Source organism: Macrobrachium nipponense, chromosome 1 (assembly GCF_015104395.2).
Source record: "Macrobrachium nipponense isolate FS-2020 chromosome 1, ASM1510439v2, whole genome shotgun sequence".
NCBI lineage: Eukaryota > Metazoa > Arthropoda > Malacostraca > Decapoda > Palaemonidae > Macrobrachium > Macrobrachium nipponense.
Genome location: NC_087200.1, coordinates 102,645,874 through 102,672,782, shown reverse-complemented (window position 1 = coordinate 102,672,782; position 26,909 = coordinate 102,645,874).

The following is a 26,909-nucleotide window of genomic DNA, read 5'->3' as shown; positions in this document are numbered from 1 at the left end:
TTCTTTGTTCCGTCTGTAATAGTTCAGCACTCCAGCCCAGATCTTCCTGTTCGGATATAGTTTTAACAACGGGCATGGAGGTTGAGATATCTATTAATTCAGCTAATGGCTCGGTACAAGATGAAGAGGGGTTGCGTGATAATGCGTCAGCAATGATATTTGCTTTCCCAGGTAAATACCCGATCCTCGCGCCAAAGTCCTGAATGATCATGTGCCACCGAGTTCGCTGGGGCTGTGACTAAAACGCCTTTAAAGAAGTCGGTTAGGGGCTTATGATCAGTGAGAACCTTGACGGGATAACCGTAAATTATGAATTTAAAGTGCACGAGTGAATTAACAATAGCGAGCCCTTCCTTGTCTATTACTGCATATTTACTTTCGGAAGGTCTCAGTTTACGTGAATAAAAAGCTATAGGGAAAAAACTGTCTATCATATTGTTGAAGCAATACCCCACCTACTCCTAGGTCTGAGGCGTCTGTTGCTATGAAAAATTCCTTATTGAAGTCAGGAAATTTCAAGATAGGAGAACTACACAGTTCATCTTTCAATTTATCGAACGCCTGTTGATGAATTTCAGACCATACGAAATCTACGCCCTTTTTTATAAGATCGGTTAGGGGAGCGGCTATGATGGAGTAGTTCCTAATGAACCTCCTATAGTATCCGCTACACCCTAAAAATTGCTGTATTCCCTTGACGTTAGTAGGTATCGGAAAGTTACGGATAGCCGATACCTTATCATGGACTACTTTAAGACCTTCACTAGAAACCGTGAAACCTAGATAGACTAGTTCTGTTTTAAAAAATTCACACTTACTTATCTTTACCCTTAAATTATGCTGCCTTAACCTTTGTAACACTAACTCCAATTTACGTAAATGCTTCTTCTAATGTGTTGGGAAAAAGATTTGTACTAAGTCCAGTCCATGTAGGCATGTAGGATATCTCCCAACAAGTCTCCAAACACGACGTTTATCATACGAGTAAAAGTGATAGGAGCACAACGTAAACCAAAAGGCATACGCAAAAATTCATAATGTCCCCTGGCTGTGCTGAAGGCAGTGTATGGGATACTTTCTTGTTCCATCGGAATCTGATGAAATCCTTTTAGTAAGTCTAGGCTTGTGAAATATTTATTCTGGCCTAGTAAAGATAGGATATCATCGGTACATGGTACTGGGAATCTGTCAGGGATTGTTTCTTCGTTTAAACGACGAAAATCTACGCATATCCGCCAAGTTCGATCTTTTTTCGGTACTACTATTAACGGAAAATTATAAGGGCTGTTTGATTTCCTAATGACTCCTTCCTTTAAACATTTTACCTACTTCCTCTGTTATCTCATTCTGAAATTTCATAGGAAGTCGGTACGAAGGTACATAGATTACTTTCTGTTTGTCCTTGAGCTGATTTTGAATGCTCTATGACATCGTTTTTCCTAAGGTTCCATCCGTAGTGGAAAAAACATCATGATATTTAGTTAACAGATTCAAAAATTTCTGCTGAATTTCTTCTTCTTGAATATCTTTATTGATTTTGTTCTTTATAGATTGCAAAAGGGTTTCATCCGCGACTGATTGAGCGTGATTTATCTCAGCTACGGTAAGAATGCGATGTTTATAAACTTCGGCATCCAAGATATGTTGATTTTTGTGGATTACTAAAGTGGTATTCAAATGATTTAACAGACTTCGATATTACATTGCTGTTGTGAGCCGACTGTATAAACGGCTTGTGTGACGGATAATCCGTGGTGTTTTCAGAGTTTCGGAAAGGATTAATGTTTCAGATCCTGGCAAGGTTCTTTTTACACGCACTAATATATTTGAAGTTACGTTAGGTTCGAGAGTTTGCGTGCAAGCTGATATTACGGCGTGAGCGAGAGTTCTGTTGGGTTGAACCTGTATTATTTCTTGGTTCATGAGACAGGTGATTGGTTCCGTAATGTAAGTGACAACTCTGTCTGTCTCTTTATTATCTAAAACAGATTTTAGGGTATTAGAAGACCTATAGAATTTCCCTTTGATATACACGCCGTGTTTTGCAGGTGCTAAGATAATATTTTGAGTGCCCATAGACGGGTATCCGATAATTACTGCGGGATACATATTATGTTTTGTACAACGACAAAGGTATCGGCTAACGTGCGCTTACCGACCTTGTACTGTACATGAGTTACGCCCACAACATTTAATTCATTATTCCCAATGCCTGAGAGCCTATTCCGGACTTTTCTATAGGGAAATTTGAAAAGAGTAAATGATGAGTCCTTAAATCCATTATATTACGTGGACTACCAGAATCAAAGAACAAAGTGAATGACTTATGGTCCATTTACTGCATGTAAGGTTGGTCGCAACTCGTTTTGACTAATAATTGCATGAATTTGTTGCAAATCTACGGGAACCTGCACAGATTTTTTTGATTCGGCCGTGTGTTTCATAGGAAAATCAATTGTCTCACAATGATCTGATAAATGATTAAACTGATTATTTGATACAAAAGATGTTGATATTGATGACCCAACATCGCCCTCTCCCCCCTTGGAGTGAACTACGTGGTATTTGTTTTGTTTATCACACCCTGAAAATTCGCTTGCCCTTGCGAGTTTCTGGCTAGACGGCCCAGGAACAGAGGTACCTGAAGCACGATTTGTTTGTTTCTGCTGTTGTGCAGAATTTCCGTTTGGTTGTTTCTTCTTATAGTACTGAGGACCCTTCTTTTTATTTGCACTAGCAACTGGTTGGCGTGTTTGTAGCGTTTGGCTGTTGATTTCTCGAGTAGCAACGGTTATATGAATGAGTTGAAACTATTGTGTATTGAACAAAAACGCGTCCGACAGTCTGAAATCATGTGACCTGGTCGTTTACAGTTATAACAAACCATCCCTGCAACTTGATTATTATTATGTACCACGTTTACTTGTTGTGGCTTGTTCTCATTTTTTGCAAAAACTTGAATGAGCGAAGGATCTAGGTCGGTACATTTAGACATGTGTTTTTTGATTTGTTTATACACATCTAATTCCGTACTGTCGGGCTGCAATTTTTTATCAAAACACCGTACTAACGCTTCAGGCAACATTACAGTGATAGACGTAAGGTAGATCAAACGGATAAAATCTTTCACTTTGATTTTAGCACCCGCAACCCACCCGGAGTTACATAAACTATTCCTGATATTCATTTAGACGGTCGGCAATTAGCGCCGCCCCTCTCGACACCACATTGCGCATGAGTCATGGAGGCTTGGTTAAGGATATTTCTCAATGCCAATACTACATCTAAAGCCTCTTCACCCCCATACACGGCACGTAACCTATTTTTGAACTCGTCCCATGTAAGCGCTTCTTGGAAAGAAACCCCCCTTAGATACGCACTTGCGTCGCCTTTCGCGAAGTCAACGAAGCTCTTGGCCTCCTGTAATTGTACTGCTGGGTCTGTGATGCTTTTTGCATTTAAATGAGCGTCTACAGATGAGATCCATGCCTCAACATTTTGAGGCAGGAACCCATTGACCCGACCTTGAAAAGGGGACTATCGCTGACCTCGCTCTAACGGAGACGTCACCACGTTGGGGTTGCCAGCCGGTGTGGTTGCCCATTTCGCTTTCACTTTTTCTTATCACTTCTATTCCTTGCAATCCTATCAAAATATCTATAAGAAGTACACTCGACCACTACGTAAACGCATAAGCAATGTACTGTATAAGTGTGTTATAATAATAGGAAAATCCCCCAAAAGATACAAAAATACAGATAATATGATAAAATATTATACGGAGAATTCCTGCAAGAAATGGTTAATGACAACGAGAAAAGAAAAAAAAATTAATCTGCGGGCGAGAACCTCGTAGTTGAAGATAGGTTCTGTAATGAAGGAAGATTAATATGGCGAACAACTCACCCCCAGAATACTGGACGATCGACTCTTGATGAACAACACTTCACTGAGGAAAAGACCTGAATAGATAAAAATGGTACTTAGCTCCAGATTATATTGCGAAGGATTGTTGACATGGGATGACGTCACAGTTCCTGTCCACGTCTCGCGTCGGAAGTCGTGATGACGTCACGGTCTTCTCTCGGTGTACGATGCTCTGGGAAGGCCAAGATTGATGACGTCACAGCCTCCGTCCTTGCACTACTGCGTATAGCTGTCCACTCTGCGTCCTTGCTCGTGAATGGGTGATGTTCCCTGTGTTTGTTTTCTTCTTTCCGTTGATGTTCAATGCCGCCCTCGTCCGGTGTAGATTCTCGAAGATAAGTGATAACAGTTGCTCAAACGTCAGTGTTAAATGCTTGTATTCCTCTCGATGAAGGACATAGTTGCGTCTTCATAAACTGTTGCGTTGATTGAAGATCCCGTTTCCTCTGTTTCGTTTGATGTTGAAGGTGGAAGTTAGTTCTTGTAGACCTTCGGTCGGCTGATATGGGTCTTGTTAATTATGTTCTTCGTTTGTTCGGCTGCCACCACTTTCTAATGTCTTATCGCTTGGCGATAGACTTTTTGTTTTTTTCCTTACGGCTGTTATCCGTAAGTAATGTTTGGTTCCTCTCATCTCCCTTGGATATCTTAGTAGAGAGGTTCTTTCTTGTCTAGAGGAGATGATTCAAACAGGCTAGTTGAACAAGTTAACAACTTTATTCTGTAACTCCATACTAGGAGATGCAGCTCGGTCGGACGACCCGATATGTTTGAGATTTGCTTGGCACTGCCATTCTAAAGCATCGCGTCGATAGCGGAACATTAGCTATCTCAGCAATTCATATAAAAACACATACGTAGTCTGCCGGCTCGGAAGTTACAAGTTTCCGGCGTAGGTTAACAGGTCAACCTCTTCCCATGGAAGTTGTTGTGCAAAGTTATCATAACATAAAAAATGTTGACAAAGCTTAGAGCTAGATCAGGCTACTGCAGACAGTGCATAGCGTAATCTAAGGTCTGCTTTGGTCACGTAGAACCCTCCTAATGCCATGACCCCAGGTCACTGGTTTATATATAATGTAATTCTTACATATGTACTTTATACAAAAGATATGTACAATATATTATTTTCGTGTGGAAAAGAATACCCTTGTCACCCTCCAATCATTCAAAGAATTATCCTTGTCATTTGTTTTCCAAAAAAACGTTATGAATACCACCTACTCTTTCTGCGTCTGAAGTCTTTTAAACGGATTGCAAGTTTGTAGGTGCATCTCATCAGGGGAACCAGAGGGAAAGGCATCGTACTCGGGTGCATTTATTTTGCCGACGTTTCACGCAAACATTAAAACCACGCACTGCATAAGTCATTAAAATGGCGCAATATTTAAAATTCAATAAACATCAGCATGCAGAAAATTAAAAAATTTAGTAATATTTTCAAACAGGAAAACATACTAAGTGCTAAAATTATGCACAATAAAGTCACACTAAAAAATTGCAGAAAAAAACATACAAAAATTATTATATATATGTAAAAAAATCTAATATAAATAAGATAAAAAATTAAATAAATAAATAACACTACAACAGTCAGGCTATTCTATACCTTATCCTCGCAAAGGACGGGAAGTGACTGAGAATTGAAAAAGATCAAACAAGCACCCTAGGCGATGAACAACTGATCAGAGGAGGATTGCGTATTTATAGATGGAACTATCTTTTTTATCATAATGGATTCCAAGGTTGTTAGGTCGTTTTCATTTTTTACTTGGCCTATAATAGTAAAATCCTTATCATTATGTGTTTTACATGATTTAGAGTGGTTCCTGATATTTGACTGTTCGGGGTTTGTTAATCTGCTGCCCGTTCTAAAACTTAGCCCTTGTCAGAATCTATTCTCACTTTTGGTAACCTCTTCGTACAACCCACATAAGTCCCGTGATCACATCTCGGTCACGTATATTTATATACAACATTAGATTTTAGAAGAGACTAAGGCGGTCTTTCGTTTTAAACAGGGATATGATAGTTAATGGATTTTTTGGAATGATTTTAAGGTTCAGTGCCGGGAATTCTTTTTTAATAATTGTCAAGAACTTTTTCTGAAGTGGTCATCATGAAAAAAAAAGGAAGCTAGCAAACATTCTTAATTTTGGTACTGTCAAAACCGTTGAAAACTATGGATCGGCCATCAAGCATATTCTTAAGCATTTTAAACAAAAGTTTGTCTGGGAAGCACTTATTTTTAAGATATTTGGAAAGAAAGTTAATTTCTTCATTAAAAGTAAACCAATTAGAGGCATGGGTGAAGGTCCTATGTAGGAGAGTTGAAATAGTATTGAGTTTAAAATTATAAAAGCAAGAACCATAAAAGTTGATACCTTACCCAGTAAAAGTACTTTAAAAAAAAAAACGCCCGTGTAGAAGCCTTCCTCGTTCCTGGACACTAAACATTCAGAAAGTGAAGCTTGTTATTTTCTTCTTCATCGAGTGTAAATCTGATATTAGGGTGTAGGGCATTGACAAATTCTAAGGATTGTTCTGAATTAAACTTGTTTCGGAATAAGGCGAAAGTGTCATCAAAGTATCTACGATAAAACTGAGGCAAGAAGCTAAGGGGGCAACCATCAAACATACGCTCCTCCAAAGAGCACATCAAAATATTAGCAAGTGTCGGGCCCAGTGGGGATCCCATTGCTACTCCTACCACTTGTCTATATAAAAAGCCATTAAAAATGAGAGTCGTGTCCTGCACGGCTAGTTCCAACAACAGTTTAATCGTCTCCCTACAGGGACATTAGTAAAAAGACTCAACGTCCAGGCTGACCATTAATAATTCTGAATCTTATATAAGAATATCCTCCTTGAATTTATGAGAGTTGCTTAAAGAAAATTCATTTTTAGTGAGACTCAAGTAGAGAAACCAGGCAATTTGTGGCTAGCTTATAACTCGGGGTTTTTCACTTAGGAAAGAATGGGCTTATGGAAACACCTTCTTTATGTAATTTTGGGCAACCCATACAAAACCACATACGAAGACGCTGTAGGGAATAGCTCCTGATATATATATCATCAATTATCTTTTTTGTTTTAGCAACCTTAGAAACCTTAAAATTTTGTCCTCTGGTTTAATGATATTATATAAATCTGGAACACTTATTTCCTCAAATTTTGTATGATTGTTCAAGATAATATCCATCTTCTCAATATAAGCATCCTTATCCAAAAGTAAGCAACCCTTACCTTTGTCTGGTTTTGTAATAATAATACTGTCATCATTGGCCAAGTTTTTTAGTGTCAAAATCAGATTTGTTGAAGAATGGAGTCCATCTAGTGTTTAGCTTATGATATGTACAATGAGCTAAAGATGATAACTGCGATCTAAGATTGTCCAAATTAGCATTGAAAGGTGGGATTTAAGACGGCGAAAAAGAGATTCAATGGGTATAAAAAAACCTGCTGTAGTTCGGTCTGTAATTCGGAAAACAAAATTCCAAATCATTCTTTATTTATATTAAATTTTTTCTACATACATATAATAATTTTTGTGTGTTTTTCAGTAATTTTAAAATTTTTTAATGAAACTTTATTGTCACTATTTTTAGCGCTTAGTATGTTTCCCCTGTTTGAAGATATTCATAAATTTTTAAAATGTTCTCTGCATGCTGATGTTCATTGAATCTTAAATATTGCGTAATTTTTATGAATTATGTAGTGCGTGGTTTTAATGTTCACGTGCACATCTTTAATTATAGCCTTGAGGATGTGACTATGAGTCTGAAACGTCTGCAAAATAAATGTACCTGAGTACCATGCCTTTCCCTATGGTTCCCCTGATGATGCATATATAGATATAATATCAAACCATTTCCCCTCACTGTTTCAAGAGAGCTAAAAACTATTATTATAGCCACATTCATACTTCAGCTTATTAATCATGGATGAACCTCATATGTAGTAAAACTTCCAATACATAGTTACTTCTTACATGCACACAGGACATCAGTTGTGCTTCGAATCCACTCTTTTTTTAAACGCTGCACCAATCGCTTGGTTCACCATCTCTTGCACGTACTCCCATGGTTTCTGGAACTGTACAGCCTCAATCTTTCCTTGCCTTCAGAAACCACACTTTACCACTATAAAGGAGCACTAAACCAACAATCTATTCATACCATCTAATCTTCTCTTCCAAAGACAATTCAGATTTTCATCAAATCATTTATGCATACCCTATGCCTCTTCCTGCTTCCCCTGTTCTGTTGCTCACCTCTTCTCTCATCCTACAAACGCTCTCTTCCCAAAAATACTTTCAATTTCTGCAGTTTCCATTAATTAATTTTGCTTGATAACTCTACAACTAAGAAAGATAGACATGAAAATTTTATCTATGCCTACATTTATGAGGCCAGAGAATCTGTTTCTAGCATTTATATTGGGATATTATCAATATTACATTTTGGTGACGGTGGCCTCTCCCAGTCGGACTGATATCTCCTGCACCCTGTCATAGGAAATGCTCATGCCATGATCATGAAGTATTTCTACCAGGTTTCTCTTCCTGGTTTTGGCACAGATAGCCATGTCCATGAACACTGGAAAAGGAGTTTCCCTATTCTTTGAGTGTCGATGTACACTTGCTCCTTCCTTCTGTTTTGAGAAGCAGTTGTACTGCAGGAGCAATAGCCAGGTCTTAATTTGATGAGCCAAACTTTAGCTGTGACTTTATGTTTGCTCCATGTTCGACCTTACTAGTGAACTGGAGCAGACTGAGGCACGGTATCTTAATGCATACTTCACCAACGGTGCTGTCAAACCTGAACTGATGATTCAGAATATGCTTCCTAAGTATCTTTGCTGCTTTAGCAATCACAAGTGTATCTGAGTAGTCAGATGTCTGAGATAGGCCTAAAGCTACATCTTTCTGCAAGGCAAGTAGCCCACTTCTTCCTTTCTTGTGTGCTTCTAATTCAGGATTTCGCTAACAATTTGTTTTTCAAACTTGTTGTATTTACAGATGGTGAGGCAAGGCCCAATTGTTTTAGGTGCTGCTGGAATAATTTGGATGTCTGCAAGAGGAAATATGGCAGTACCATCCAAACTCAAATTGGTTTCAATGATATAATTAACCAGCTCTGATGGAACCAGTGGATATACATCTGGTTCTTCACTGGGACATTGTTCTTTCACAAGATTTCTAAGATAGGACCTCCCCCTTTTGTAAAGGCAAGTGAGACATACAAGATGGTATTTCAGCTCATGTACAATTCCAACACCTGAACCAAGTTTTGTCCATAATTTACCATCATTAAGAGTGTGAGGGCACTCATGTAGTTACCTGTTGAGATTCATGGTCATTACTTATCGAAGATCTGATACAGTTGCCACATTTTCACAAAAAATGCATGCTTCATTTTCATGACTCATTCAACACTATGGTTCACTACCTTCAACTGTAGGTCTTCGCTTACTTGCATGATCAAGTTTTGCATTGTTAAACAAGACCCTACAGATCTTGTGGTATTTTGCCATGTTTTGTCACAGTGTTGTCTCTATGCATTGCCTTCATACGGCTTTGCTGGTTCAAAGTTAAACGATATTTCACCACCAATCTCGAGAACAAGGGCACATTAGTGAAATCATTAAGTACCCATCTTGTCCAGGATTATGATGTACAGAGGCCAAGGTTGAAGTTAGACCTTCATTTTTCTTGTCTTCCTGGCTAAGACAACATTTGTTCCAGTTGGTCTTCCTTTGCCTATAATTTAATTTACACTTGACATTATGAGTGCTTTACTAAGGCCGAGGGGCAATCCTTTCACCACCTTAATCTGATATGCACATTAATGTATGGGATATGGGATACAACTAGGTTCGGTCACCCTGCAACTAGCCCTATCATTCATCCAGTGTCATTTAAGTCCCTTGTGATCTGTAGACCATCCAGGTAAGTACATTAACAAGCCATGTAGAGCCCCAGTTACACTTGCCCCGGCTCTCCTGTGCTGGCACCTCCTGTCAATTCGGGCACTGCTGTATAACTAGATCTACCAACTATAAATATACTTTCTACCACTTAATTGATATAGGGCTGTTAAAAAAGCTTTTGGGACACTAAACAACTAAACTACACTAAAGCAAAGCTAGGTACAGCTTAAGTAAAGCAAGAGTAGCTGATACTGAACCCCATGCTGAGTTACACAGCAGTGAAGTCACCAATGTGCCTTGGTTGTGCACTGAAATCCACCCTTTTAAACTAAAACTAAAGATATAACAACCACTTAAATTATATATAGACTTGCTAACTATTAAACAAAGCAGGAAGACATTTTTTCATGTCCACTAGATCCGGTGAAGTGATTATTTAAGGTTTTTGGCTGCCATATTGGATGCCATCTTTCTTTATATGTGTTATATGAAATCTTTAACAGAAATACATTTTACTTTTGCTTGTTGACTCTGCCTAAAATATATATAACCAAAACAAAAGCATAAAAACATGACCAGGGGCATATGAGGCCCATGTTAAAACCTTGACTAGTGGCCTATTTGAAAAACGGCAGCCATTTTAGAATTTCGATTGTAGACCCAGTAATTTTCAAAAAGTGGCCTATGCACAAGGTATGTACCAAATTTCATGCTTGTATAATTAACTGGAGTATTTTAGTGAACAAATTCTTTTATTTGCTGCACTATCAAGACAATGTACAGAGACATACTGAAGTTTTGTCTGAGACCCAATCTTGCAACAAACCGTTCACTCTCTAATCTGAGTACTTTAACACATACTTCTCTTCCATTATAACAGATTCTGATTAAACAGATTTTGATTACACTCACAGCTTTTTCCTTTGTATCATAAAGCCTCGAAATACATCTTCACAAACTTATGACTTATTCAGTTTTTTCCTTTTATATTAAACTTCTCAGATAACTTTCTCATATAAAACACTTGATCTACAAAAAATTTCCCTCTCTTCTTCTGTTAGCCTTTCTTTCATCTTTCCTACCGGTTTCCATCAAAGTCCTGTCCTACATCTTTCCCGGCATACTTATTAATGTTATGCCCTGCAATTCTTCCAGTTATATCTGTTACCTTAACCTCCATAATAATGACATCTAATCTATTCATCAATCCAGTCAGAAAATCCCTTCCATTTAGACATACATACAATCACTGGTCAGACAGTCACTGGTACTATCTCTACAACTCGGTAGCTTCTCTCTTTGAGCCCCATCGATGGTTGGTGTCTTAGCAATCTTAAGTCCTCAATAGTTACTTCCACAAGAAATCTCACGTTTACACTAATGCCTTTCCTTACACAATTAGGCCCCGTCCCTCTTCTATCCTCTTTATTTATCAGGTTTTCTCCCCGCATATACTTTTTAGTGGAAGAAATTATCTGCCTAACTTCTTCACCTTATCTCTGATTTTTTTCCCTCTTTCTTTTAAGTGACCCACTCTATCTGCATGAATAACAGAAGTGTCTTCTCTTCTGTCATATATGCAGTTGTACCTAAAGTAATCTCCATTTTCCGTTATCAAACCTTATATTTCCTCATCTCACCAATGACAGTTTTTATGTAATTTCCTTATCCTTTTATACTCAAACTTTCAGCTATTTCTATAACTTCATTGTTGAATTTCCAAAACTCTTCATGTACTTCCTCCTTCACTACCTTGAAACTAGCAGTGTATATATATATATATATATATATATATATATATATATATATATATATATATATATATATATAAATATACATTATATACAGACGTACGAAAATATATGTATGTATATATATATATATATGTATATATATATATATATATATATATATATATATATATATATATATATATATATATATATATATATATATATATATATATATGATATATATATATATATATATATATATATATAATTAGAGATGTATAGGATATCTGAAAATTGGATTTGCGGATGCGGATAAATATTCTTCAAAATTTGCGGATGCTGATACCAATCTTTTAAATTTGCGGATGCGGATGCAGTTGCGGGTATCTGAATACCATACACTCGTAAATCTAAAATAAATCAGATATATTTAATCGTTAAAGACGATTTTCAGTCACATAATTCAATATTAGGTGTTAGCACATAATATTTGTTGTACTGATTGAATACAGAAACATAAGTGATACTCATTAATGAGTGTGTGTATACTTTCATATGAACGTACAAAGAGTAACAGCGATATACAAACGTTTTATTGTCTTGGCACAGGGTTATTTCATCGTCGTCGCATGATAAGGGTGACAAAACTCAAAGACATTCTTCGCATGAGAGAGAGAGAGAGAGAGAGAGAGAGAAAGGGAGAGAGAGAGAATTTCCTAATACGCAGTACCCTGCCTTTAAGATTACAACTGCTGTAAATGACATACAATTATTAAAACAAATATGCTATAAAACTAATAAGCTATAATAGAGCTACTTAGAAAGTACATACTGTATGCAATGCATAATTGCGTATCATGTATTCTGTATAATAAAACGAGAAGCCACATTTAGCAAAAACAAAAATAAAAATTACTTTTAGCTACAATGTATACAATGTATGAGTATGAACTATTGAAACACTAAGGGGCCCCGAGGGGGGGGGGGGGGGTGTATCCCCATAGCCACATGTTGCTTGCCATGCTAATACGGATGCAGATGAGGATTTATAAAAAAAATGTGCATAATCCATGGATGCGGATGTGGATATCCGATACATCAAATATATATACATACGTATATATATATATATCTATATATATATTATATATATATATATATCATGACACACATCTCTACATATACATACATTATCCATATATAAACTCCAAAATGTTTTTGATATCCAATTCGCTCTACCTCAGAATTAACATACTTTCATATATGTTAACCGAAGGGGAATTTTTTAATTGACAATAATTTCGTCCTCTCGTGGATTCGAACCAGTGCACAGAGGATAAGTCAGGACTTCAGTAGTGTTACCGACTCGGCCAACAACACTGAAGTCCTGATTTCTCCTCTGTGCCCTGGTTCGAATACACGATAGGGCGAAATCATTATCAACTAAAAAATTCCCTTTCGGTTAACATATAGGCTAATTATGAAAATATATTAATTCCGATGTACAGCGAATTGGATATGTGAATCACGGTAGTGTGATAAAAATTTCAAATTTGATACACATAAGACGCCGTTAATGATTAGAAATTGGTGTAAAGTAATGCCTTGTAAAAAATTTTCAGGTAGGACAATTATAAACACAGCGAATTCCCTGAGCCAGCTCTAAATATAGCCATATCTCATTGAAAACTGGAAACGTTACAACTATGGTGAATGGAGCGAAAAAAAGATATTAAAATGTGTTATGAAAGAGAATAAAATGGGGCCACCCGTAGGAAATCTTGAAAACTCCATCATCTGTCTATGAACAACACAAAATGCTCTTACAATGAATATGGCAAGTTCAAATTGGCATCTCTTACTCGTTCAAAGCAGTCCAAATTAAGCAGTGTGGGGAAAATAGCCCGCGAATTGCTCATTATTATTAATATTAATGAAGCAAAGATGGCTTAACAACGTTTTTAGTTTAGTCGACACCACTCATGAATGAAAAGGTCAATTATGTCCATATAGGATACATGCTAGTTATAGTTATATTTATCCCAATTTCTTTTGTACGTCCCCCATAAAAAAGGAGGAGAAAAACAAAAAATAAAGTTGGAGAGAAAACAAAAATTAAAAGTAACAGATAAACCTTAAATGAGAAATTTTGTAACGTTGGCTCAAGTTCCCTTAACATGCTAATTTTACATAAACATCGGAGATCATGAATGATTGCATGGTTAGTTTATGTTTATTACTATTTTTTCAAGGACTTTTAATATTAGCGCTCTTAAATGACTCATATAAAAAGAAAAAAAATCTTTCAAGGATGATAAGAAAAAAGTCAAAGGAAAGAGCTTTGCATACTCACTCCAGCATAACATTATTTTCCCCACAGGAGTGAGTTGTAAACATAATATTCTAATTTTTAACGTAAATTAAAACGTGCTAAAATCTACAGTCAAACAGAGCCTTCTTTCACCAACGAAAATCAAAACGAATACGCTATATTTTATTAGAAATAATTTTTCTGTGCTCTTTAACAAGCACATTATTTAATTTTTTTATTTTTCATTTTAATACATAAATCATAAATATCCTACCCTAAAATTCCTGATCATTTTAACTCAACATGAATCACCTTTTTCGGACCTTTTACGCTCTTCCATAGACCTTTCCTATCCCCAACAGGAACAAGAACAGGAACAACAACCACAACAACAACAAAGTAGTTTATAGTCTTCCTCCCCGAGTAAGTGAAAACCCAAAGGTCACAAGGACAACATATTACATAGTCCGTTACAAACTCCCCAAAGAAACCTACGAGTAATAGCCCTGAATGAAACTGTAAATTCACAGATCAATATGACCCTGCAGTCGAGTATAATGTCTACGGTATTATCGTCTAAAAGTTTTTGTGGCAAGAAAGCAAAAGTTGTTTATGACTTTGAACAGCGCAACAAACTTTGCTATAAGAAGCAGGGCCCATTCCAAGTTCCTAAGAATAAATTACTAACAATAAAATGGCATAAAGGGTGTGGGCGGTTGTGTTGAAACCTGCGCTTATCTAAGCAACGGAGACGTGTGCACTTGCAAAGAAAGAAGAGGAGCTTCTGGAAAGGAGCGACCACAAAGATGTATGGCTAAGAGGGGGAAGTTGCGTAACGCACCAAGTAACTAGAAAATGAGCTTACGTTTATCTAAAAGAAATAGGTGGTTTTGGAAGTGTTAAAAAGAGCTGAATGTGCTGTTACAAACAGGACAGATCTTTATACGCATTATGAATATGAACAGAAGGGTACTGACATCCACAATAAAAAAAATGCAATGGAAGGCAAAAAAATATTCAAATAAAATATAGAATAGATAGAAAAAAAAAAACCAAACGCAGTGAAGTCATCTGTAAAACCGTTACTCATCACAGTTATAGAGAAACTTAATATTTACATTCAATAGCATAATTCGTGAGATAATCATCTTTACAGTATATTTTCACATTATCACATAATAAAACATATTATCCAAAAATGTGGTATTTATATAATATTCTTATTAACCATATGAAGCAAAAAATTCTCTCTCACAGTCTTCCTTTTTCTCGCTGTGTGCGTGACGAGGCAAGTGTAGAAGCAACACAAGTCAAAAATGCGCGATCAATCAAGTTTTCTGTACAGCGTATAATGCTGTATGAAACTCTCAGCCACGGCCTATGACACTTTCAGCCAAGGCCGGTAGTGGCCTGTATTGTTGGAACATATAGCGGTGCCAGACGCACCATCATGGCTAACTTTAACTTTAAATAAAATATAAACTACTGAGTTTAGAGGGCTGCAATTTGCTATGTTTGATGATCGGAGGGTGGTTGATCAACATCCCAATCTTCAGCCCTGAAGCCTCACCAGTTTCGAAGAAGGGAGGGCGGACAGCAAAAGTGTGGACGGACTGACAGATAGCATCTCAATAGTTGTCTTTTACCGAAAACTGAAGAGACGTTGAATAAAAACCCAAAAATCAGAGACTTCCGTCTTTGTTTCTTTAGCGAAGGGAAGATTATCTCAAGACATGACGTTCAGTTTGATTGTCCTCATCTTCAAGAACAGACAGAAATACTGAGGGCACACAATTATTCTAGGGACTCCGGCGTCTTCTGTTCTTCAAGACAATAATATTGTGTTTGGTAATCTCACAATATTTCATAAGTTCAGTGACAGCTGTACATCTCACTGCAACAGCTGCTGGGTTATTTTCGTGTTGGAAATTGGATTTTCATAGAACCCATACGTCTCTTAAGTCTTATTCCGCTTCTTTTCTTACAGCTGGGTGGTCTTTATACAGAGTTTGCTTAGCTTTCATGTACGTAAATACTTTCATACATACATTACATTTACATTTCATATTAGATCAATTATAATATCTTGTACTTTCAAATAAAAATTATGTATAACCACGGAGTCAACAGAGTCTTCTCCCTCTCTTTGTGTGTGTGTGTGTGTGTGTGTGTGTGTGTGTGTGTGAGTGTGTGTGTGTCGTAGCCATTAAAAAAGTAGGAGGCCTACTTCAACTCCGTTTGTCTATAGTAAATAATTGTTCATCTTCTTCCAGATAAAAGTTACCCTTTGTCTGGAAATTTCGAGTGTAGGATAGACTATTTAATCAGATATCCATCAGATCCGTCTATTTGCTAATTAAATAAAGGACTCTTTAAGTATTTTTTTTCTCTCTATCATATGTTATAAGTTTATATAGACAAGGGAAAAAAATCTTTTGTGACAGTTTCCACATAAAAACCTTCAATGTTTAACCCACTAAAAAAAGATCCGAGATGAACTTTAATGAACATAACATACAATTTGTTCTCAAGAAAATTAGATGACATGAAACTGATATCTCATTATATTAGGAGCATCTCTGATCAACGAAGAAATAGCCCACGTACTTCATTTTCACCATATCAGCAAAAGATAACACAGGGGTTTTTAAATTACCTTTATTCTTTCGTTAAATGAAGGCGTATTCAACCATATAGTAATGCGTTACTTGTAGAATTGTGATGCCTTTGTAAATGCTCAGTTCTTCTTGAGGTGTTTAAGTGACTTGGGTACCATCAAATGCAATATTCTCTTGGGACCTCTAACAAGGTTTACAATTATATGCAGCACACACACACACAATATATTATATATATATATATATATATATATATATAATATATACTATATATATATATATATATATATATATATATATATATATACTATATATATATATATATATATATATATATATATATATATATATATATATATCCATATATATATATATATATATATATATATATATATATATATATATATATATATATATATATATATATATATATATATATATATATATATATATATATGTAATAAATACATTTATTAAATTTACAAGATCTGTAAATATAAACCCATGACCTGAGGTCATGGCATTAGGAGGGTCCTACGTGACCAAAGCAGATCTAGATTACGCTATGCGCTGTCTGCAGTAGCCTGGTCTAGCTCAGAGCTTTGTCAACATTTTATGTTTATGATAACTTTGCACAACAACTTCCATGGGAAGCGGTTGACCTGTTAACCTACGCCGGAAACTTGTAACTTCCGAGCCGGCGGACTACGTATGTTTTTATATGAATTAGCTGAGATAGCTAATGTTCCGCTATCGTCGCGATGCTTTAGAATGGCAGTTCCGCGCCAACCATCAAACATATCGGTCTTCCGACCGAGCTGCATCTCCTAGTATGGAGTTACAGAATAAAGTTGTTATCTTTGTTCAACTTGTCTGTTTGAATCATCTCCTTTAGTTAAGAAAGAACCACTCTACTAAGATATCCAAGGAAGATGAGAGGAACCAGAAATACTTACGAATGACAGTCGTAAGGAGAACACAAAAAGTCTATCGCCAAGTGATGAGACTTACATGTGGTGGCAGCGTATAACGAAGAATATAATTAACAAGACCCATATCAGCCGACCGAAGGTCTACAAGAAACTAACTTCCACCTTCAATATCAAACTAAACAGAGGAAACGGGATCTTCAATCAACGCAACAGTTTATGAAGACGCAGCTATGTCCTTCATCGAGAGGAATACAAGCATTAACACCGACGTTTGAGCAACTGTTGTCACTTATCTTCGAGAATCTACACCGGACGAGAGCAGCATCGAACATCAACGGAAAGAAGAAAACAAACACAGGAAACATCACCCGATCACGAGCAAGGACGCAGAGAGTACAGCTAGAGGCAGTAGTGCAAGGACGGAGGCTGTGACGTTATCAATCTTGGACTTCTCCACGCATCGTGCACCGAGAGAAGACCATGACGTCATCACGACTTCCGACGCGAGACTTAGACAGGAACTGAGACGTCATCCCATGTCAACAATCCTTCGCAATATAATCTGGAGCTAAGTACCATTTTCTATCTATCAGGTCTTTTCCTCAGTGAAGTGTTGTTCATCAAGAGTCGATCATCCAGTATTCTGGGGGTGAGTTGTTCGCCATATTAATCTTCCTTCATTACAGGATCAATCTTCAACTACGAGTTCTCGCCCGCAGATTAATTTTTTTCTCTTCTCGTTGTTGTTAATCGTTTCTTGCAGGAATTCTCCGTATAATATCTTTATCAAATTATCTGTACTTATATGATCTTTTTTGTGGGTTTTTCCTATTATTTGCAACACATTTTTATTTTATATTGAATATGCGTTTGCGCAGTGGACGTTCGTATCGTACAAGTGCTAGTGAAACAGTAGGAATCGTATCAGTCGGAAAAAAAAACACGCGTACAAGAGGAACACCTATAAAACCAAAAATCCAGAAGTAAAACTAACTTGGTTCAGGACACTAATTTTTCCTGTTCAAGGTCCTGGAAGTAAATATCGTTATGGGTTCTTCGAGTTCTACGCGTAAACAAGCTTCTATGGCTCAGCCTAGTGTTGTAGAACGGGAGGCAGTAATTGCCGACCGGTTAAATGAACATCAGGAAAACTTACGTAACTCCACTTGGGCTACAAGATCCAATATTGCAGTGAATGTTTTCATACACTTGGTATATTTAATCTGTATGGCAGTCATGTTGCCTGTAGCTTTGGTGCGGTATTGTGTTAAAAAATTGCAGCCCGACAGTACGGAATTAGATGTGTATAAACAAATCAAAAAACACATGTCTAAATGTACCGACCTAGATCCTTCGCTCATTCAAGTTTTTGCAAAAAATGAGAACAAGCCACAACAAGTAAATGTGGTACATAATAATAATCAAGTTGCAGGGATGGTTTGTTATAACTGTAAACGACCAGGTCACATGATTTCAGACTGTCGGACGCGTTTTTGTTCAATACACAATAGTTCAACTCATTCATATAACCGTTGCTACTCGAGGAATCAACAGCAGAATGCTACAAACACGCAACCAGTTGCCAGTGCAATAAAAAGAAGGGTACCTCAGTACTATAAGAAGAAACAACCAAACGGAAATTCTGCACAACAGCAGAAACAAACAAATCGTGCTTCAGGTACCTCTTTTCCTGGGCCGTCTAGCCAGAACTCGCAAGGGCAAGCGAATTTTCAAGGTGTGATAAACAAAACAAATACCACGAGTTCACTCCAAGGGGGGAGAGGGCGATGTGGGGTCATCAATATCAACATCTTTTGTATCAAATAATCAGTTTAATCATTTATCAGATCATTGTGAGACAATTGATTTTCCTATGAAACACACGGCCGAATCAAAAAATCTGTGCAGGTTCCCGTAGATCTGCAACAAATTCATGCAATTATTAGTCAAGACGAGTTGCGACCAACCTTACATGCAGTAAGTTGGACCATAAGTCATTCACTTGTTCTTTGATTCTGGTAGTCCACGTAATATCATGGATTTACGGACTCATCATTTACTCTTTTCAAATTTACCCTATAGAAAAGTCCGGAATAAGGCTCTCAGGCATAGGGAATAATGAATTAAATGTTGTGGGCGTAACTCATGTACAGTACAAGGTCGGTAAGCGCACGTTTGCTGATACCTTTGTCGTTGTACAAAACATTAATATGTATCCCGCAGTAATTATCGGATACCCGTCTATGGGCACTCAAAATATTATCTTAGCACCTGCAAAACACGGCGTGTATATCAAAGGGAAAGTTCTATAGGTCTTCTAATACCCTAAAATCAGTTTTAGATAATAAAGAGACAGACAGAGTTGTCACTTACATTACAGAACCAATTACCTGTCTCATGAACCAAGAAATAATACAGGCAAACCAACAGAACTCTCGCTCACCCGTAATATCAGCTTGCACGCAAACTCTCGAGCCTAACGTAACTTCAAACATATTAGTGCTGTAAAGAGAACCTTGCCAGGATCTGAAACATTAATCCTTTCCGAAACTCTGAAAACACACGGATTATCCGTAACACAAGCCATTTATACAGTCGGCTCACAACAACAATGTAACATCGAAGTCGTAATCATTTGAATACCACTTTAGTAATCACAAAAATCAACATATCTTGGATGCCGAAGTTTATAAACATCGCATTCTTACCGTAGCTGAGATAAATCACGCTCAATCAGTTGCGGATGAACCCCTTTTCTTTTGCAATCTATAAGAACAAAATCAATAGGACATTCAAGAAGAAGAAATTCAGCAGAAATTTTTGAATCTTTTAACTAAATATCATGATGTTTTTTCCCACTACGGATGGAACCTTAGGAAAAACGGATGTCATCGAGCATCAAATAAGGCTCAAGGACAAACAGAAAGTAATCTATGTACCTTCGTACCGACTTCCTATGAAATTTCAGAATGAGATAACAGAGGAAGTAGGTAAAATGTTAAAAGAAGGAGTCATTAGGAAATCAAACAGCCCTTATAATTTTCCGTTAATAGTAGTACCGAAAAAAGATCGAACTTGGCGGATATGCGTAGATTTTCGTCGTTAAATGAAGAAACAATCCCTGACAGATTCCAGTACCATGTACCGATGATATCCATCTCTACTAGGTCAGAACAAATATTTCACAAGCTTAGACTTACTAAAAGGATTTCATCAGATTCCGTTGGAACAAGAGAGTATCCCATACACTGCCTTCAGCACAGCCAGGGGACATTATGAATTTTTGCGTATGCCTTTTGGTTTAACGTTGTGCTCCTATAACTTTTACTCGTATGATAAACATCGTGTTTGGAGACTTGTTAGGAGATATCCTACATGCCTACATGGACGACCTAGTAATCTTTTCCAACACATTAGAAGAACATTTACGTAAATTAGAGTTAGTTAGTGCTACAAAGATTAAGGCAGCATAATTAAGGGTAAAGATAAGTAAGTGTGAATTTTTTTAAAACAGAACTAGTCTATTTAGGTTTCACGGTTTCCAGTGAAGGTCTTAAAGTCGTCCATGATAAGGTGTCGGCTATCCGTAAACTTTCCGATACCTACTAACGGTCAAGGGAATACAGCAATTTTTAGGCTGTAGCGGCTACTACCGCCGCTTTATACGCAACTACTCAATCATAGCCGCTCCCCTAACCATCTTATAAAAAAAGGGCGTAGATTGATTTCGTATGGTCTGAAATTCATCAACAGGCGTTCGATAAATTGAAAAGATGAACTGTGTAGTTCTCCTATCTTGAAATTTCCTGACTTCGGTAAGGAATTTTTCATAGCAACAGACGCCTCAGACCTAGGAGTAGGTGGGGTATTGCTTCAACAATAGATAAACAGTTTTTTTTCCCTATAGCTTTTTATTCACGTAAACTGAGACCTTCCGAAAGTAAATACGCAGTAATAGACAAGGAAGGGCTCGCTATTGTAATTCACTCGTGCATTTTAAATTCATAATATACGGTTATCCCGTCAAGGTTCTCACTGATCATAAGCCCCTAACCGACTTCTTTAAAGGCTTTAGTCACAGCCCCAAGCGAACTCGGTGGCACATGATCATTCAGGACTTTGGCGCGAGGATCGGGTATTTTACCTGGGAAAGCAAATTATCATTGCTGACGCATTATCACGCAACCCCTCTTCATCTTGTACCGAGCCATTAGCTGAATTAATAGATATACTCACCTCCAGCCCATGTTAAAACTATATCTGAACAGGAAGATCTGGGCTGGAGTGCTGAAACTATTACAGACAGAACAAAGAAAAGATCCGCAAATAGAAAAAATCATCATTGCGTTAAACGGAAATCCGAAGGAAAAGGGAATACCTAAAGTATAAGCAGCAGAATTATCATAAGGGGACAATATCCTGTGTAGATCCGTGACGAGGAAAACCCGCAACACACCGCAGCTGAATAACAACCAGGTGGTGATGCCTATCTCACTCATACCCACTGTCTTAAAATGGTTGCATGAAAATCCACTGCACGGACACCGGGTTATACCTTGATGTCACAGAAAGCCAAATCCTTATTTTATTGGCATACGATGCTTACAGATATAAAAAAGCACATAGCAAATTGTCGCACTTGTCAAGAATACAAAGGGCACACGAAGACACCTGTCAGCCATGGGGCTTACCCGTGCCAAATCAACCCTTTGAAAGAGTACATTTAGATTTATTAACAGGATTTTACGAGTCAGACAGAGGAAATAAGCACCTCCTAGTAATTATAGACGCTTTGACTCGATATACAGAACTTATAGCGCTTAAAACAAAAACCGCGTCGAGTGCGCTAGGAAGTTTTACGAGTGCTACATTTGTAAACATGGAATTCCACACATCATTATCTCAGACTCGGGCGGGGAGTTCAATAATCATTTCCTTAACTCCTTGTGCGAATTCCTTTGTATAAAGAAAATCAATACCATGATCTATCACCCAGAGTCTAATGGGCTAGTGGAAAGGGCAAATCGTAAGGTTTTAAACATTTAAGGGTCACCTTAGGGGGGGCAGACCCCAACTGGGACATTGCCATACCTGCGGTACTAAGCACACTTAATCACTCGTATCATGTGTCTATTAAAATGACACCGCACGAGGCACTGTACGGTATCCCTGGCTAGAACGCCTTTCCACATCTAAAGCCTACAACTAATTTATCAAATCCTCTAAAGGATGTTATGGATGCAAGCATAAGTCGATATAATATACTTCGTAAGAATCTAGAAGAAGCACAAATAATAATGAAAAAAAAAAGTCATGATAAAATAGCTAAGCCAACTAGAACCATATGCCGTGGGCGATCAGGTATACATACAAGTATACGTAGTAAAGGTTTAAATATAAACTGACACCTAAGTTTGAAGGCCCGTTTAACCTTTTAGAAAATTTAACGGCCAATAGATTTAGGGTTCAAAATGTATCCAAACCCATGATGTGAGAATAGTCCCATTGGCACATATCAGAATCTAAGGTAGATGGAGTGAGGGAAAAAATGGTTGTATTTATGAAACTGTATAATAATTTTATATATATATATATCTATTAATCATATTGTGTGTAAACCTATTCTTTTACGCGAGTTATTACATATGTTTTACTCATTGCAGGTTTCAAAAATGAATCTGTTATTGTTAGGAGTGATATTGTGTATTCAGGACATCTTTTGTTGTTATGGAAAGAGCGCTAGGACGAAAGAAATAGAATTTAATCATGGCTCGATTATCGAGAGATAGATGATGTATTCATCGTGTCAAGTAATATTGTTATAGAAGTAGATATGCATGCGATTTTCTTGCCTGAAGATGACGTCCTTAACTTAAAGAATGACCTGATGAGGTTTGCTATTTCGCTTAAGGAAATGCACGAACGTAATTTTCATGCTAACTCAGAGATTTCGCTAGCTCAAACACTAAGCGTCGCGGAAATGTTGTCTTATGACATACAAAATAAAACCGCTGAGCAGAAGAACTCGCGTCGACCTGCTGATGTGGTCTGTGCGGCACAATACTCTCGAACGCCGCAACCCGCTTATTCTGGCTGGACTAAACATCTTAGGATCAGTTGCGAATCTAGCTTAGGAATCTCAAATCGCCTTAAGATAAATAATCAAATAAAAGAATTGAGTTTTGCAACACAAAACAGAATTGGCTTTGTCTGAACTTCGCAGCCAGTTATCTTCGATCAATCAAATAATGAGTATCGTAATGAACATTCAAATAATATCGATCAGGTCATGGAAGTTCAACATTTGCTGGCTACGTTAGCTTACTATAGTTCGAAAATAGATCATATCCGTGTGAAAATATCACATTTTATTGAAAAGTCAAAAGATTACGTAGAAGCAATTACGTTAGCAACAAAGGGTGTGTTATCTCCTCACCTCATGCCTATTAAAGATCTGACGTTAACTTTGGAAAACGGACGGGAGAAAACTAGGTTATATTCCTTTATTAGACGCCCATAAAGTAGAGTTCTATTATAGCCCTAATATCAGTCAGCGTTGAAAATTATAGAATTATGATCACAATTCCTTTTGATTCTTCCGATGCTTGGCAATCATACAAAATAGCACCGTTTCCTACTTTCATGACGAATAACTCAAATCCAGTAATATCCAATTTAACGGGGCATGTACTGATTTCTTCTGATAAGAAATCATTTACAGTCATTAAAGACTTAGATAAACTCACTCACTGTTCAGAAGCCATGAATAATAAAATTTGTACAGCTGACTCTTTTGAATTCTATCCTATATCAACGGATTCATGTGAGTTAGGCATAGTGCTAAACGGCTCTCTCTCTATACAAGCGAAGGTTGTCTGGGGAACTTTATCCCTTTTACGGTAATAAATTCAATTACAGGATGAATAATGGTTCCTGGATCCGTTATGATAAGGCCGGATTCGACGTCGTGTGTCCGGACGGTACCACCGCCCATGCCCCTATCTTCGTAGCAGCCGATGGTTGTACCGGGACATCTACAAACTACACCGTCAGAGGGGTCAACACGATAATACGTGAGAAGGCGTATTTCGCGAACTACATGTGGGCATCCACAATCATCCCGTCACTACCTCTCCCATACAACGCGCGAGTGGCTCATCGTTTGACGCAACTGGCTGAGATGACCCACGCGTCACCGACTTATGCAGGTGGAGAAAATCTTCGCTACTACATTCTGCTAGCCGTGTTCAGCGTGACGGCCATATTGGTTATCGCCGTCAACATCTTTGCTTGGCGTAGGCTGAGGCGTAAACAGAAGGATCTCCAAGGGAACGTATTGGCCCGTCTAGATGACGTACCCGTTAAACTCAAGTCGTTTGCGTTTAGGGCCGCCTGAACCTGGCCACTTCAGTTTGTGCCTAGGGAATTGTCTGGAATTGTGTTGTGTGTGAAAAGCGGTCCGTATGCTGGCAAAAATGTAGGACAAGAAAGACTCACGCCTTTGCATTTGAACAGTTAAAGTGTCTCCAGGGCGCCTAATAAAGCATTATGGCCCAATATTATACATTAATATATTCCTAAAGGTATTTTTCGGGCACCTAATAAAATATATCAGCCCTATATATTGCATTTCTGCAGAATTACATAGTTATACTATTATACCATTGTACAATTATATTTATCTATTACAAAGAGTGACAAGTACTCTTTAACAATTATCCATGATCATGCTATAATCATTATTTAGTAACCATTATTCTTAATCAGGTTACCTATTATCATATTAATCATGTATATGTTAATCTTTTGATTTTTACCTTTTTATTATTTTTGGGGTACCTAATCATTATTATTACCAAACATGGATCTATATTTTCCATGCATTTATCTTTGTTTATGAATATATGTCAACAAGGGTATGTAACAGAACCTTTTTATGCATTTAATCACTTATTATGTTATACCTAGACGTATGTTACGAGCACGCTCCTATGAACAATGTTTAAAGTAATTTTTTTTGTTATTCAAGGCTTGAATAGGTAGCAGTCCGAGCCTAATGTAATAAATACATTTATTAAATTTACAAGATCTGTAAATATAAACCCATGACCTGAGGTCATGCATTAGGAGGGTCTACGTGACAAAGCAGATCTAGATTACGCTATGCGCTGTCTGCAGTAGCCTGGTCTAGCTCAGAGCTTTGTCAACATTTTATGTTTATGATAACTTTGCACAACAACTTCCATGGGAAGCGGTTGACCTGTTAACCTACGCCGGAAACTTGTAACTTCCGAGCCGGCGGACTACGTATGTTTTTATATGAATTGCTGAGATAGCTAATGTTCCGCTATCGACGCGATGCTTTAGAATGGCAGTTCCGCGCCAACCATCAAACATATCGGTCTTCCGATCGAGCTGCATCTCCTAGTATGGAGTTACAGAATAAAGTTTGTTATCTTTGTTCAACTTGTCTGTTTGAATCATCTCCTTTAGTTAAGAAATAACCACCTCTACTAAGATATCCAAGAAGATGAGAGGAACCAGAAATACTTACGAATGACAGTCGTAAGGAGAACACAAAAAGTCTATCGCCAAGCGATGAGACTTACATATATATATATATATATATATATATATATATATATATATAATATATATATATATATATATATATATATACATATATATATATATATATATATATATATATATATATATATATATGTAATATATATATATATATATATATATATATATATATATATATATATATATATATATGATATATATATAGTATATATATATATCTTAAGGCACTGGTTAGACGTGAAAGTGGATATATATTAAAATAAATGGGGTTGATAACCTTAGCACTTGCCAGTTAGAGACAGGTGCAAAACAGTAAATTCCTCAAGATGCTAACATGAGACACAAGTCAAAAACATGCCGGCCACGGATGACGAGATGGGAACACATTCCAGAGATGTGAAGTAAACCACACGGAAAGGTTACTTTAGGTCGCTTCAGGTCACCGAGTACATGTGCTAGATGAACGTGTACATTGGAAAATAATGTGTGCGTGGGTTCGCATGTTCAGTAGTGTGCGTGTGTCCGTATGTCTGTTGGTGGGTGTACATACATACGATGGTTAGAATACATGAATGAGATATAATCTCTAGTATGGGAATTAACAGGGCAATTAGACGACAAACTGACGTAGTGATCACAAGAGACTTTGCTGATCCGAGGAGGCGCTAAGATCCATCAAAAAAGGTAAAGTGAAAGACTTTGAAAAGTTATACCGTTTATGTAGTGACATTGAGTTCAGTTTCTAGAGAAAGGGAAGTGCGATGCGACACTCATTTATTGACGAACTTTAACATTTCATTGTTTGATAATTATATTTTCATTTTCAGATGGATTCCAAGTTACCATTTAAAAAATGGATATATATCAA